This window comes from Nyctereutes procyonoides, unplaced genomic scaffold (genome assembly GCF_905146905.1).
Source record: "Nyctereutes procyonoides isolate TBG_1078 unplaced genomic scaffold, NYPRO_anot_genome, whole genome shotgun sequence".
Lineage (NCBI taxonomy): Eukaryota > Metazoa > Chordata > Mammalia > Carnivora > Canidae > Nyctereutes > Nyctereutes procyonoides.
This window is the reverse complement of record NW_026575033.1, coordinates 13,413,348-13,427,218: the sequence shown is the minus strand read 5'-3', so window position 1 is coordinate 13,427,218 and position 13,871 is coordinate 13,413,348. Positions and strand designations below refer to the sequence as shown.

The following is a 13,871-nucleotide window of genomic DNA, read 5'->3' as shown; positions in this document are numbered from 1 at the left end:
TTGTACCTTTGGATTTTCTTCAACCAATGGTTCTAGTTAAGAACAGCTTCCAGAGCAGCCCCGGTGGCTCAGCGGTTGAGCGCCGCCTTCAGCCCAGGGCGTGATCCTGGCGCCCCGGGATCGGGATCCAGTCCCACATTAGGCTTCCTGAGTGGAGCCTGCTTCTCCTTCTGCCTGTGTCTCTGCCTCTGTTTCTCAAATAAATAAATAAAATCTTTAAAAGAAAAAAAAAAAAAAAGAACAGCTTCCAAATTCAATAATCAGTTTTTCTGAAGCTTGCTGTTCTTTTTCTCAATTCTATTTTGTACTTCCAAAAGTCTCTCTTCCTCTGGCTTTTAACTCATTTTCTTCTGTGTGGTGTATCTTTGTGTTATAGTATTGTAAAATTTTCCTATGCATGCTTTCTACCACAAATTCTACCTAATCGGACATTAATACTGATGCATCTTCTAGTATGACTTAAGTATGGTCACTGCTTCATTTGTAATTCTTCTGAATAATTTTTAGACACATCTCTTATAAGCACTAAACCACTGGATTTTATTTCATTATACACCCACTCCAAGAGACTTTTTAATGAGATTTAAGCGTTCACAATTTTTAAACAAATTTTACATGTCATTTCATTATAGAAAAACCAGAAAGTACTAGTATTACAAAAAGAGAAATAAAATCAGTGAATATATTAAGATTTTTAAAATGGATTGACATACTAAGGACATTTTTTCTAATTATTATTTGTTTTATAGATTTTTAACACAGAGACTTTAACATTGTTACGTAGCAAGAATTATCAGTTATCTTTTCCTTTGATTTCTGAACATTTCTGTGAGTAAAAAAGGCCTTTTCCTGGGGCACCTGGGAGGCTCAGTTGGTTAAGCTTCCAACTCTTGATTTTGGCTCAAGTCATGATCTCTGGAGTCTTGAGACTGACTCCCTGTTGTGCTCAGCAGTGGGGATGGGGCTGGGGGGTGGAGTCTGCTTGAGATTCTTTCTCTCTGCCCCTCCCCCAGCTTGTGCACACCTGTACGCTTTTTTTTAAAAAAAGGTCTTTTCCTATCTAGAGATTAAATATTCATCCTTATTTCCTTCTGATTTTTGGTTTTTACTTTCTTTACATGTATTACTTTGTTCTATTTAGAATTTGGTGCATGTGTATTTTACTCATTTCAAATAAAAAATATAATTCTTTTATATACAATACTCTTTGGGCATACTGTATTTAGGGCATTGCAGTAAACATTCAATATTTATAATTAGTTTTATCAAGTATTAGAATTATTTTATCTTTATCCCTTCACCTACCATTATTTATCAACATGATGCTGTTTATTGTAAGAGAAAAAAACGGTTATTGTAAGAGAAAAGAGGAATGCAGTATTTGAGACCTTATAGGTAAAGCAGGGTTAGGGGATTGTGGTAATAAGTGAATCTAAAATAATGACACACAACTCATTAAAGAAATCAACTCCTGGCATTTTCAGTATTTTTAAACAGTAATAACCTGCATTGTTCAATGTTAAAAATCTTTGTGAATTTTTTTTTGCCTTGCTGTAAATATAAGAAGCATTTTCCCTTGGATCTCCACCAAATAATTAGTGTTTTTTTTTATGATTCAGTTATCTTATTTAGCTTAAGATAATTGAAGGAGAAAATGCCAGTATACTGTGAGATATTCTTCAAACCTTTCTACTGCATTGTTTTATATTTAAGATAACTTAATACTAAAAAAAAAAAAGATAACTTAATACTTGTGTAGAAATAACCATGGCAGAACATTGCTCTAATCTAAAGCTTTCACATGTCTCAATTTCTTTCTTTTGGTTTACTTTGCCTCAGAGTTCCCTATCTTCTCCCAATATGTCATTAGAAAGATATCTACATACACTTGCTCCTCTTTTTCTATCATCTATCTATCTATCTATCTATCTATCATCTATCTATCTATCTATATCTATCCTCCTTCCCTTTTCTCTTCCCAGGATCCCATGCTTTGATTGTGATTTTAAAAATTATCCTCAAGAAAAATTACTCATTTGCAAATACAGTATCCTAAATTCTTGTATTTGTGGAAAAAGTACAAGTCTGCAAATACACATTTGTAGAATTTTGTACAATACGAATTATAGTTGGGAAGACATTATTGTACTCAACACGGTGTTTAATAATAGAAATCTGGGATCCCTGGGTGGCTCAGCGGTTTAGCGCCTGCCTTCTGCCCAGGGTGTGATCCTGGAGTCCTGGGATCGAGTCCCACATCGGGCTCCCTGCGTGGAGCCTGCTTCTCCCTCTGCGTGTGTCTCTGCCTCTCTCTGTATCTCATGAATAAATTAATAAAATCTTTAAAAAATAATAATAGAAATCTGCTTAATGGGACTGTATTTCATCTGGTATGGAAACATACTTAAGACAGTGGAGTTAATACAATGACTATATCTCTATAACTAAAACACCAAGGCTACTAAAGAGGTTAATTCTACTAATTCAGAGGTTAATTAGTAGAATGACTAATTCTTATTAGTCTTATCAATACATAACTGAAATATTAACAATAAAAGTTTGCCATGACAACTGAAAAAGATCTACTGGAAAATGGCTTTTTGGTAGTACTAAAAGTCATAGAAAAATACCTTTATATTTTTGCTTCTTCCAAAGTACTAACAGTTGGCATTGCTCAAAATTAGTAAACTTAGATATTAAAATATTTTATTCATGACAAATGTCAAGGGCTCTAAATGTGCTATTACAATAAATGAATGACCTGCATCAGTACTTACCACTTTATTTTTTAAAAGATTTTATTCATTTATTCATGAGAGACACAGAGAGAGAAAGAGAGGCAGAGGCAGAGGGAGAAGCAGGCTCCATGCAGGGAGCCCCACGCAGGACTCCATCCCGGGACTCCAGGATCACGCCCTGAACCGAAGGCAGGCGCTAAACCACTGAGCCACCCAGGGATCCCCAGTACTTACCACTTTAAAATAGTTAATTTACTTTATCCATATATCAAATTATATCAATTATCATAGAAACATGTGCCATATATTAGTCTTATACTTAATTGATTACAAATAAATGCTACTATTTTAACAACATAATAATAAATGTAGCTCACCATCAGGGAGATTAGTCATTAAAATGAGTACAGCAAGACAATCAATGCAAACTTATTACCAAGGAATAACTTAAAAGAAATGATAGGCAGTTTGAATGAGATTTAAAACACAAGCCAAAACATTAAAAGGTTGAAGAATTGCAACTCAAACACCATACAAAGATAGTATTAATGCCAGAGAGATTTAATTGCCAATGACTCACAGAAGTATTCTATATTGCCAGTATACAACGAATTTAAAAAAGGTTCTAATACAGAGTAAAAATGTTACAGTAATGTTAGTCTCAAATGGAAAGTATTAACAAGGCTATCGATTATAGCAAAAATAACATTGATAAAAAGGTATCTAAAAAAAGGTATGATACTGCAAGAGCTGAATCAACTTATTTCAAAATTTCTCCTTGGAGAAATGCTTCTTTCCACAGATGTTCATTACACATCCATTTAGGTATTATGTTTTTAGAAAGTAGGAGGAAAGATAAAAACAAAACAAAAAACAACCCAAAACAAACAAAAAACAACCAGAAAATGGAATCTGAAATAATCAACAGAAAATATTTTTGAAAGCAAATCTGATGCTGGAGTCTTAATGTGATTATTACATCAAACTCCAGCAATCCTTGATTGAAAGTAAATTACATCATCTCGCATGATGCTTAATGGCAAAATTAGCTGAGAAAAATGGTGACATTAATAACCATAATAAAAAAATATCATAAATTACATTTAGTCAACAAACAGGGTTATTAAATAATACTTCCCAAATACAACAGGTAGCATTTCTAATGAATAGCTGGGTTTTACATAACACCTCTCTTTACCGTGAGTGAATTTGTAAAAACGTTCATTTATTTATTTTTAAAGATTCTATTTATATTTTAAATATTTTATTTATTCGTTCATGAGAGAGAGAGGCAGAGACTCAGGCAGAGGGATAAGCAGGCTCCAAGCCACGGAGCCCGACGTGGGACTCAATCCCGGGACTCCAGGATCACGCCCTGGGCCGAAGGAAGGTGCTAAACAGCTGAGCCACCAGGGCTGCTCTCAAGGTTCATTTAAAATAAGGCACAGAACATGTCTGTCTTTCCCTGGTTTAAACGGTTAATCAGTAATGACTCAGATACAAAGTACCAGGACTCTTAGGGAAATACCATAGTTTTAGGACAGGTGTTCTCAACCTTTTTTTTTTTTTTTTTCCTTTTTCTGTTGGCAGCTCATTCATATTATAAGGGAAAAGAAAAGGACTGGAGTCCAGTGAACAAAATACTAATGATTTTTAAAAACTGAGGGAGAAAATAGCCAAATGATAACACCTGGGAATTACAAAAGTACAAAACATTTCATAAACATAAAATATCACATAATTCTAAAAAAAGGTAGTTAGTGGAAGAATAGCAATAATTAAGAATAATTAACATGTCTCAATATAACACTGAGGACACACTAGCAGGAAAGCAACCTTCTTGAATATTATGGAAATTCCAACTGCCTGCATGTGTGCATATAGAGTAAGAATTTGTAAAGTTGCCAACAGTTGGTGGCATTGCACAACAGAGTGGAGTCCTGAATTAGAATCCTCAGTTATTTGTGGTAATGCAATAATCTTAGTCTATGAATACCAAATTTAGTAAGCCTTAATAACTCATTCAGCAGGTTACTACTAAGAAGCACTTAGTTGCCAGTAAAAATCCATCTATGAAATTGGCCTCATTCATATGTAAGTATAAAAAAATGAGTCTTGCATTTTTCCATGAAGGGAGCTCTCAAAGCCCATGAATTTGCTTTATTACAAGACTGATTTAGGGAACCCAGTGTCTGACATAGAGCTCAAAATAGACAATGTAGTGAGTGGATGGACCTAAAATATAGAGAAAGAAAATAAGCATGTGTGATTAATAACTGATTTCATAAAAACATATAAAGTACAATTTCATTGATCTGATGTAATTTTTTGATACATTTTAGTATGAATTGATTTCTCAAAGCATAAAATGAATTCATTCCTTTAATCAGTGATGTTATTAAAATTGTTTTTGATTCATAAAAACCTTACAAAATCACTGCAAAAGCAACATTTCAATGTTTTTTGTTGATCTTTAGATGTGTAAATTTACAAATCGAAGATGTATCAGCCTTTTTTTTAGTAAAGGCAATCACACCACAGCAAACATTCTAAACTTTTATCTGATTTTAGAAATAATTTCAGCTATGAACATAACAAATCTAACGATTTGTATTTCACTTAGGAGCAACTGTGGTGCACTATACTATGTCAGCATCTAATGCAGTGGCAGAGTTAGGATATGACAAGAATTAATTGGAAAAGGCCTGAAGAAAAGGTCAGGTAAGCCATTTTTACAAACGAGAAGGCCATTTTTACCAATGAAAGCACTGTGTCCCTTTGTGAACGGCACGGTGTGGTGAAATAGGGTGGATAACGGATCTCGGGGAAATGCAAAAGGACTTCAAAAAAGCCTGGCATCTTCCAGAGAATAAAATCAGAATATTTGCTGAAACCACTTTGTCCTTAATTTTAGTAATTTCTCATTACTTACTTTTAGCAGCTAATGCGAAGGATGGAAATTACTGCAGAGTAACTGAAATTTTAGTATACCTGGTATTACAGCACCCTCTATCACATGATCATATATACACAGAACATTTACATGTAGTAGTCCCTTTAATGTGGGCAATATTCACTTTAGGGCTTATTGCTCTCCAGCAAAGGGGCCAAAGGCCTATACATTTCCCCAGTTCTAGTTTCATCACTCTCTCTCCTGTAATAGCGAAGAGCATTAATGACAAAGCAATCCTGAGCTCTCAATTCTTCCAGGTGTGCTTCCTGGTGCCAACAGCTTAACTGTCAGGGGAGAATTTTTCAAAGCTATTATTATCCAGCTCTACCCCCGGGGTCCTTCCTAGTAGAAACTCCGGGTTTTAAGGCCAATGTGTCTTAAGAAGCCTTTGGGGGACTTCTGAGGCAAGCTCCACTTTAAGAATCACTGCTACAGAAGAAATGAACAGAGGAGCAGTCGAGTCGGCAGACGCTAATGCACAAATTCTGAAGGAAACGTATCTCGCTTTCACTATACACACCGATATTCAGTTAAAACGTCATTCCAATAAAACACTGAAAACAATCTCATGCTTGCTACCTAATGGTGTCGTCAGGCCTACAAGCTTCCAGGGAAACCTAGGTTGTCACTAAGAATTCAGTATCAGCGAAGAATTCACCTCGATTTTGCAGACTTCGGGGAAATTACGTTTCCTCTGGTTATCTAAAAGAAATAGGCCGTGCCAACAGACCCACATTCAGCCTGAGCATTTCTGAGGCTTTGTCTGGGAAATGCCCGTAGCTTTCTGTTTTTTTAAATGTTCCAGGCTTTTATTTAAAATCTAGTTAATATACAGTGTAACAGTTTCAGCAGAACTTAGTAATTCTAGCCTTTTTTAAAAAGCAAAATTTCCACTAAGTCCTACGCCTCCCGATGGGCTCGGGTGCCCGACACGGCCTTAATGCGTGAAAGGAAACAAAAGCTTTTCTATCAGAGGACGAGCTAAGCCACAAAGTCTGCGCTGTCGTCCGACCAAGCGGGAAGTGCTCCGTTCCGGACAGACTGGGACGTTCCGGGGGGGTGGGGTGGGGTGGGGTGGGGGGGGGACTGGAGCAGTTCGGGAACAAGGCAGTGGAAACAGAAACACAGGGACACGTTTTTTCTGGGCTTAACTCTAGAGAAAGAAATCCATTTCCTCTCCATTTTGGGACTGGGAACACACAGCGACTCCTCCACACAGACCCCTCTTCAACGTCCCGGGAAATGCTGCGGGGGAACCCGGCAGGGCGGGGGCTCGGGGGCCTCCCTTCCCCGGGGGGGGGGGGGACGGGTGGCGAGAAAAAACCGCAAGGGCCGAGATTTCTCTGGAAGGTTCCGAGAGAAAAGTGCGCGCGCCCCCTTCTCGGGCGGAGGGAGACGCGGCACCAGATGGCGCTGCCGCACCGAGAGCCGGAGCCTGGGCGACCACGGGGGCGGGAAGAGGCGTCACCGGATCCTCCTCTTCGTGTCCCTCGCCGGAAATGCGCGCTGGCGCCAGCCGCTGGTCCCGGATGTGAAGCCTTCTGGAGAGTTCCCGCGCGGGGGCGGGGCTAGGACCGGAACCGAACGGCGACCGTCGGGCCTCGGGGCGGAAGCCCCGGGCGGTACCAGCAGGGCCGGCCTTGCGGTGCGCGCGCCTCTTCGCGGCGGGAGCGCGGGGCTGGGGGGCGGGGGGCGGTGGAGAGCGTGGGGGGCGGGGCCTCGCCAGGCGCCTGCGCACTTTGGGGACGTAGTCGCCGTCGGCGTGTGCGTCTTTCTCCATCTTTGTACGTTTGCTGGCCTTGCGAGGCGGAAGTGGTGACGTAGTCGTTTTTTGTTTGTTTTTTTTTTTTTTTTTTTTTTTTCCTCTCCCGCCTACAGGGTTTGGGTTTCTAGCTGTGAGTCAGGCTTCTGGAAATCTTTGTGGAAAGTTAAGGGTACATGAGGTAAAAACTCGAGCTGTATTTTCCTCTTGACGCTAAAGCGATCCAAATGTTTGGTGGGCGCGGTCCCAGGGCTGGTACGGACCCAGCTTTTCCCTCTAAATCTCTGGACCGGCCTGATTCCACCCACTGTTTCTTTGAGCATCAATCGTTAGGCGGTAGGGATGTCACAAGGGAACGCAGGCAAACTGTTCTGCGGAACCCAACACATTTAAGGAAGCGTGCTTTCGCTTTTTTCATAGCGCTTTTCAAGAATTGAAGGAGTTCAGTCGACTTACTTTTTGTTTTTGTCCGTGTAAACATTTTATATTGTGCTTTTTGGTGGTATAGTCCTGGTCCTCATCACACTGTGTGAGCTTCAGGAAGGCTGCTGGCACACAGCATGCCAAAGGAAGAGTCTGCCCCTTCTCCATTTTTGCAAAGTAGAGGCAAACCACTTGGATGGATGGATGGACGGACGGATGGATGGACCGTAGTAACTAGTGAGGAGTGCGCTGCTTTGTTTGTTTTTAGATGCAGCAGGGAAACAACTAATGTCGCAGAAACAAATCTGTATCCATCCTGTTTTAATTTTAGATTGTAACTTTAGAAGCGTCAGCTTGGTTCTCCCAAGGAATTTGTTCAGTTCTGGTAAACGCTTATCCCTGTATTCCAGAGCTCCTCCTGTCCTGTGGCCTACCGTAAGAATTGAGTACTTGTGAGAGGCAGAGCGGAAGTAATAGAGACGTAAGTGGATAGACTAAGAGAAACAGGTGGGCTGGGGAATGCAAGGAAGTTAGATCGCCTCTAACGGCTGAATGAGGACACTTTAGTTTCTTGATTAGACCTTTTGGGTGGTCTTGGCAGTAGGTGTAAAGAAAGCTGCTGTGGCTTGAGTGTGGGCAATATTGCAGTATCATTAGACTGACTAGAACGAGGACAAGTAGGAGGCAAGACGTTCAGGAAAATGTAAAAAGGGGGGAAAAACATAGTGATAGGTATTAGAAAACGTGAAGGGACAAGAGTCAAAGGTGTGATAGATGTGGGAAGAGGCTGATTCGGAAGACAGAACAGTGTTAGATCTCAACCTGAGTGGTAGAATGAGGAATAAGTTCTTTATTAGAGGTTTCCGTTTTGGAAATAACTGCATATGATTGAAAGACTCCTTCATTTTGCCACCGTTATATACTAGTAACTTACACTAACATAGTTCTCCATAGTTTAAAAAATGTGTCCGTTTATTTTATTTACTTAGATTCACAACTAGAGGCATTTAAATCACTTGTCTGAATATACCTCAACTCTTGTCCCTCACTACTGCTTGCCTGGCAAAACCTGGGCTCATGGAGAAATCACGCACTTAAGTTTTCTGTGCTTGAGCCCAAGAGCTTAACGATTGGATGAGCTAATAATGATCTCACACCTAAATGGGCTCTCCATATTGTCCAGTCATCCAGCTCCTTTTCTCTAGTGACTTGACTGTTTTCTGGAAACCAAATATTTCATTATTCTTCCTTTCTCAAATTACCAACTGTCTCTTCAACCAATTACTCTGCTTCATACTTTATTAAAAAATGAAATTGTGAGTCTAAGCCAAGAATTCTTTTTTCTAGCATCTACTCTGCCCACACCTGTACTTTTTAAATATCTTCCATCTACTTTAAAAGGATCCTAGGTCTTTCTATCGAATGCAAACATGATACTGTTAGTTTTTAGTTTTAGCCATTTGAGTGGGTATAGGTGTTTATTTTTGTGAAGTGTATTTAAAACTTTTGCCCATTTTTAAAATGGAGCTTTTCTTATAATTGGGTGGTAGGAATTGTTTGTATATCATGTATATTATTTATTTTGTTATTTTGTGATAAAAGCACTTCACGTAAGATCTGTTGTCTTAGCAAATGTTTAAGCATGTAATATATTATTACATATTGGCACTGTGCTGTACAATAAATCTCTAGAACTTACTCATCTTGTATAAACAACTTTGCACCCTATAATACCTCTGTTTTCCTTTCCCTTTGAACACCTTTTATGTCAAAGTGTGTGTTGTGAATATTTTGCTACCAGTTCGTGGCCTGCCTTTTCATTTTCTTAATAATATGTTTGGAAGACCAGTTTTTGTAAGTTGTATATTTCTAGGAATTTGTACATATTATCTAAATATTAAAGTTCATTAGCATAAAGTTGCAAATAAAATCCTATTATTTTTTAAGTATTCACAATTTATTAAATTTAAGCCTGTTATCCATTGCCGATTAATTCCTCTGTATGGTATAACAGTAGGAGTTGATACTCATATTTTTCAAAATGAGAATCCAGTTATTCCAGCAGCATTTGTTGAAAGGATTATCCTTTTCCCCATTGAATCACTTTGACACCTTTGTCTGATTTTTTTGAATATCTCTTCAGTTCTATTGGTAAATATATGTCTGTCCTTATGCCAACTTTTCCAACGACCTTCTTTCTCAGAATTGTTTTGGTCATTCTAATTCTTTTGTATTGTAATATATATCTTAGAATTGGCATTTCAGTTTCTGAAAAAGCCTGCTGTGATTTTGATTGGGATTGTTGAATCTGCTGATCACTTTGGGGAGAATTGACATCTTAACAGTATTGAATTTTCCAGTCTATAATTATGGCATATCTTTCCATTTGTCTTGGTCTTTTAATTTCTCTATGTAATTTTCAGCATACAAGTCTTGCACATACATTGTTAAATTTTTTCTAAGTATTTCATGCTTTTTATTTTTTTAAAAAAAATGTATTGTTTAAATTTTAATTTCCAGTTTTGAGTCATTGTATTTTTCAGTTCTAGAATTTTCATTTGATTCTTACAGATTCTACTTCTCTAGTGAAATCCTGAGTGTGTGCCTAATAACTCCAATATTTAGATCACCTGTGGATCTTATTTCTATTGTCTTTTTCTTATTCCGGTTTCTTGGTGTGCCCAGAAATTCTTAATGGAATGCTGTCTTTGTTTATGAAAAAAATTAGACTCTGAGCAATCTTTTTTACTTCCATAAATGATTTTACTTTTACTTGTGTCAAAAAGGTAGGCCAGGGGTGTTCAGGCTGTATGGTGTTCAGTCTGTTAGGTCTGGTCTACTTCAGGTCCCTTCTTATTACAACGATGGCCCTTTTCTGTGTCTCAACAAAAAGCCTGAAGTATTTTCAAAGGTCATCCCTCATTAGTTGTCCTTGAACACTAGTTTTTATTTTCTCAGAACCATGGGATTCCCGAAAGCTATTCTTGGCTTCTCTCCTTCTTAGCTAATCTGCCATGTTCTGAGTGACTTTCCCAGCCTCAGGAACAGCTTTCAAATTGGCAAATAAGTCAAAGGGAAAAACAGTTGAATATGGGCAGACTTCTCCCCCCCCCTCCAGGAACTTGTCCTCTCAAAGTTATCAGAAAGATCCTTTTTGTATTTTTATTCAACTTTTCTAGTTCTTCAATTAAGAGGATGATCTGATTTAAAAAAAAAAAAAAAGGAGAGAAAAGAAAAGTCCATCATTGGCAGAAATGGAAGGTCCTCATAAGGTCTCAATGATGCCAATAAAGAGTATTCTTTTTCCGTGTCAGCGTTACCATTTCTTATTCCCAAACATCAGAAACAATCCAGGAGACACACCAATGGCTTTCTGTCTTGCTTCTGGAGGTGGTGTCTCTAGGGCTTCTCAGAAGTGATACCACCTTGCCACAGAAGGGCTCTTAGGAAATACCCTTAAGTTTTCTTTAGACTTTGCCTCCCTGTGTCTTCTGACCTCTGCTCCATCTGCCGAGGGTCCCAAGGTAGTTCTCTTTTCACTCAAACCAAGCACTACTATCACTGTAGCTATAAATTTAGTCTGTCATCTTTGGTATTCTTAAAATACAAACGTGTTCCAATCAGCCAGGAAGAAATGCATCCCTTTATTTTTATAGATATCAATGAAGAGATATATACTCCCCAGACAGAAAGTGGATTTGATTTCTTATGTAATTTCAAGCACTGATTATATAAAACATTGCCCACCAACTCATGGGTGTGCTATATAGAAAGGTTAGAATAGGCAGGACTTAATCCCAGATTCCCCCTTCTTGATGGAGGATTACGTTATTTAAATGTACTAAGCCTTAGTTCCCTAATTCGAAAAACAAGATGTCTACTTTTCAGGGTGATTGTTGGGTTTAAAGAAAGATAGTATTCATAAAGCAGCTGATACCTGATAGATCCTATCATTATGTATAAAATTATTTATATAGGTTTCAGGGATTTGTGCACATGGCAGCACTGTTTCAGAACCCACAATATTTTGAAATTTCTGCTCATCACATGGTTTGCTTTATTCAGTAAACATTGATTGATCCTCTGTTAAATACTGAGCACTGCACTAATACACTAGGATCCAAAAACCACGAAACAACTTGCCTCACAGGTCTGTAAATACGGCTTGTCCATTTTATTAAAAGCCACAGTCAGAACTGTTCCGAAACAGTTTCATCACCCATAGTGTTCAAGGGTAAGACTTTGTGATTTTGTTCTCTTGCTGCTATTTAATGAATCCTGAAATAGTTTTTGTTACCTAAAATAAAATTAGATAGAGTTGAACTTAGAATAAAATTTAATATAAAGCAGCTCTAATACAGATAATTTCTAAGGGAATTTTATTGACAAACTAAAGTAACAGTATCATGAGGCAGTTTCGCTTAGGAAGCTAGATGACACAATGGAACATGAGCTCGGCTTTGGTGTATTAATAATTGGCCTGACTCATCTAGGTACTGGAGGATAGGCTGTTATCAAACATCATGGGAAGTTCTCTTAAGTGTGCTGGAAGAGAGCTTTCTTCTTTAAGAGGAAAACCAGTTTATTTTATAGTTGAATGTTTGTAAAAGGAACTGTCTGCCAGCTTTTCCATTTTATCCATGTTCTTCAGATTGTTCTAGCTCTGACACCGTTGTAAGCCCCTTGAATACAAACACTTAATCCTCAGGTTTTATTATGTCAACTCTCATTTCTAAGGCCTACCTACTGAATTTCTACTTATCAAGGGAGTATAATAGTTATGCAGTAAATATGAACGTTATAATTTTATAATATCCTCAGATCCAGTAAGAGATTCTCCTGTAATAAGAAAGCACCATTCAAAATCGAATGTTCTGTTTTTTGGGGTTGATTTCCTTTATTATATAGTGGTTTGTTTTTATTTTCCTAATCCATTGAATAAACAAATACAGCTTGGAACAGACAAAAAAAAATTTTGCAGTATTGACTTATAAAATTATCCAAATTGTTTCACTGATTAAATTTCCTAATTTCTTTGATTTAAAATTACATATGCAAAGAAGTATTGGCAATACAATTTAGTAACCTTAGTCACCATTTCAGTATTGCTTCACCATTTTTTTTGTATATATATATATTTTTTGGAGTTCGATTTGCCAACATATAGCATAACACCCAGTGCTCATCTCGCCAAGTGCCCCACTCAGTGCCTTTCACCCAGTCACCCCATCTCCCTACCCACCTCCCCTTCCACCACCCCTTGTTCATTTCCCAGAGTTAGGAGTCTCTCATGTTCTGTCACCCTCTCTGATATTCCCACTCATTTTCTCTCCTTTCCCCTATAATCCCTTTCACTATTTTTTATATTTCCTGAATGAATGAGACCATATAATCTTGGTCCTTCACCACTTTTTTTCCACATTTGAGTTCATAGTTCTCTCACTGTCTTACCGGGGTTTCACATTTAATTATTATCCATTCTATAACTGGATAAACTCGAATTATTTGTAATTCTTTTTGGAACAGTCATACAGTCATATATTGAATTCATTTATGTGCAAACAAAAAATTAAATGTCATATATTGAATTCATTTATGTGCAAACAAAAAAAATGTCTAAAAAGTCTAGAGTGGCTTTCTCATAACCCTTCTCTATTAATGTCTTAAAAAATCACCAAATACTCTTATTTCAGATCATGATGAGGTCAAGCTGGAGTGTTACATCTGACTTCTATGTGTTCTATAAGGGATTGCTCAGTCCTGTTACAATCCAGTAGTTTAAGTATAGATTTTCTGGCAGTCATCTTGCCTATATTTATAATGTGCTTAGATGGAACAGTAAAACAAATGTGCCTTTTACTATATGAATGGGGTTATTGTAGAGATAGAAGAAGAAGCCATAAACAAGGGTGCAACATTTCCTTTATCCCCAAAACACAAATAGTTATATTGAGGCCTGGAACATATTTACTTCAGTATTTTTTAATAAGAGAAA

General features: G+C 37.7%; 1 protein-coding gene across 2 annotated transcripts in view; it reads left to right on the top strand.

Moving 5' to 3' along the window:
• STARD13 (StAR related lipid transfer domain containing 13) overlaps window positions 1–13,871 on the top strand; it is a 514,559-nt gene that overhangs the window by 111,326 nt on the left and 389,362 nt on the right. The window contains exon 1 of one of the 2 annotated variants that reach the window (XM_055317220.1): window positions 5,400–5,459. The exons of the other annotated variant lie outside the window; for it this stretch is intronic. The gene's annotated coding sequence lies outside the window, so the exon portion shown is untranslated. Of the gene's footprint in view, window positions 1–5,399; window positions 5,460–13,871 lie in introns of those variants that run through there. 2 annotated transcript variants of the gene reach the window in all.